Source organism: Oncorhynchus mykiss, chromosome 31 (genome assembly GCF_013265735.2).
Source record: "Oncorhynchus mykiss isolate Arlee chromosome 31, USDA_OmykA_1.1, whole genome shotgun sequence".
Taxonomy (NCBI): Eukaryota; Metazoa; Chordata; class Actinopteri; order Salmoniformes; family Salmonidae; genus Oncorhynchus; species Oncorhynchus mykiss.
Genome location: NC_050571.1, coordinates 3,310,697 through 3,313,616, shown reverse-complemented (window position 1 = coordinate 3,313,616; position 2,920 = coordinate 3,310,697). Strand labels below are relative to the sequence as shown.

The window sequence follows — 2,920 nt, the reverse complement described above, 5'->3', positions numbered from 1 at the left end:
TATTAGTGGTATATCTGCGTTGTTTGCAGTATTAATGGTATACTGCAGTATTAGTGGGATACTGTTTGCTGTTTGGGGTTTTAGGCTGGGTTTCGGCTGAAATAAAAAAGGGCTTTATAAAATACATTTGATTGATTTGATACATAATGGAACATATCATTTGTCCTCCAACGTTCCCCGAAGCCCGTTTACCTCATCGAGCTCCAGGAGAGATGCGTATCGTATTGGACCACGTTAAAAATACGAGATGGGGCCTTTTTTTTTTTTATTTCCTGGTATTTTAAATGAACTAAAATGAAAGCTGTGCTACATTAAAGTTGTCATGATAATTCCAACAGGGCTCATTATTCACCACATTAACTATGTAAAAAGTACAGTATAGGTTTCAAAAACACACACTACTTGGTAGTGCTTTAGATTTCACCGTTGGCGTTGAAACACTGTTAAGTGTCTTGGGAGGTCTATTAGTAAGAATTAAAAATAGAACTGGAGTTTAAAGAAAAATAAAGAGAAGGAAACAAGGAGAGAGGAACAAATGGCACCCTGTTACCTATATAGTACTCTACTTTAGACCAAGGGAGGCGCCCTATTACCTATATAGTACTCTACTTTAGACCAAGGGAGGCACCCTATTCCCTATGTAGTACTCTACTTTAGACCAAGGGAGGCACCCTATTCCCTATATAGTACTCTACTTTAGACCAAAGGAGGCACCCTATTCCCTATGTAGTACTCTACTTTAGACCAAGGGAGGCACCCTGTTACCTATATAGTACTCTACTTTAGACCAAGGGAGGCACCCTGTTACCTATATAGTACTCTACTTTAGACCAAGGGAGGCACCCTATTCCCTATGTAGTACTCTACTTTAGACCAAGGGAGGCACCCTGTTACCTATATAGTACTCTACTTTAGACCAAGGGAGGCACCCTATTCCCTATGTAGTACTCTACTTTAGACCAAGGGAGGCACCCTGTTACCTATATAGTACTCTACTTTAGACCAAGGGAGGCACCCTATTCCCTATGTAGTACTCTACTTTAGACCAAGGGAGGCACCCTGTTACCTATATAGTACTCTACTTTAGACCAAGGGAGGCACCCTGTTACCTATATAGTACTCTACTTTAGACCAAGGGAGGCACCCTGTTACCTATATAGTACTCTACTTTAGACCAAGGGAGGCACCCTGTTACCTATATAGTACTCTACTTTAGCCCAAGGGAGGCACCCTGTTACCTATATAGTACACTACTTTAGACCAAGGGAGGCACCCTATTCCCTATGTAGTACACTACTTTAGACCAAGGGAGGCACCCTATTCCCTATGTAGTACTCTACTTTAGACCAAGGGAGGCACCCTGTTACCTATATAGTACTCTACTTTAGACCAAGGGAGGCACCCTGTTACCTATATAGTACACTACTTTAGACCAAGGGAGGCACCCTATTCCCTATGTAGTACACTACTTTAGACCAAGGGAGGCACCCTATTCCCTATGTAGTACTCTACTTTAGACCAAGGGAGGCACCCTGTTACCTATATAGTACTCTACTTTAGACCAAGGGAGGCACCCTGTTACCTATATAGTACTCTACTTTAGACCAAGGGAGGCACCCTGTTACCTATATAGTACTCTACTTTAGCCCAAGGGAGGCACCCTGTTACCTATACAGTACTCTACTTTAGACCAAGGGAGGCACCCTATTCCCTATGTAGTACTCTACTTTAGACCAAGGGAGGCACCCTGTTACCTATATAGTACTCTACTTTAGACCAAGGGAGGCACCCTGTTACCTATATAGTACTCTACTTTAGACCAAGGGAGGCACCCTGTTACCTATATAGTACACTACTTTAGACCAAGGGAGGCACCCTATTCCCTATGTAGTACACTACTTTAGACCAAGGGAGGCACCCTATTCCCTATGTAGTACTCTACTTTAGACCAAGGGAGGCACCCTGTTACCTATATAGTACTCTACTTTAGACCAAGGGAGGCACCCTGTTACCTATATAGTACTCTACTTTAGACCAAGGGAGGCACCCTGTTACCTATATAGTACTCTACTTTAGCCCAAGGGAGGCACCCTGTTACCTATACAGTACTCTACTTTAGACCAAGGGAGGCACCCTATTCCCTATGTAGTACTTTACTTTAGACCAAGGGAGGCACCCTATTCCCTATGTAGTACTCTACTTTAGACCAAGGGAGGCACCCTATTCCCTATGTAGTACTCTACTTTAGACCAAGGGCTCATTATTCACCATATGAACTATGTAAAATACAGTATAGGTTTAAATACACACAGCACTTGGAAGTGCTTTAGATTTCAACGTTGCCCTATAAAAGGGAACAGGGTGCATTTTGGAACGGAAAACAAACACACTAACTACATGACCTAGTTGGTTCCCTGAGGGGACGATTTAGCTCATATCTGCTGATGAGGGCGAAAGAAGAAAGCAACGTTAACTTAGCGGGGAACGGGAGTAGCCGCGGAAAAACAAATATGAATAAGTGAACAAACAAACGAGACGCGACACAGAGCAGGACTGGCTTTAGAATATTTGATTTAATAAGTACCTCTAGTTAACCTTTGACCCTTGAAAACCGGACAGCAGGGTGAGTCTGAACTGGCACCCTATTCCCTACGTAGGACACAATTTAGGGCACTACAACCAGTGCCCATGCACCCTATTCCCTATGTAAGACACAATTTAGGGCACTACATCCAGTGCCCATGCACCCTATTCCCTATGTAGGGGATTCCTTTTGACCAGGGCCCATGCACCCTATTCCCTATGTAGGGGATTCCTTTTGACCAGGGCCCATGCACCCTATTCCTAGATAAAGGCGGTGAAGTAGAGTGTCAAACACAGTCGAAGATGAAGGTGTATGAGGAGGAAGATGAAGCTAGCA

The 2,920-nt window shown here is 43.5% G+C and overlaps 1 long non-coding RNA gene across 1 annotated transcript; it reads right to left on the bottom strand.

The window, feature by feature from the left end:
• Positions 1–274: 274 nt before the first annotated feature.
• On the bottom strand, positions 275–1,284 carry LOC118945977. The gene is made up of 2 exons (XR_005041133.1): positions 1,110–1,284; positions 275–550 (listed from the first exon to the last, which is right to left on the bottom strand). It is a non-coding gene; the product is annotated as an uncharacterized LOC118945977 (long non-coding RNA).
• Between the last annotated feature and the right edge of the window lie 1,636 nt (positions 1,285–2,920).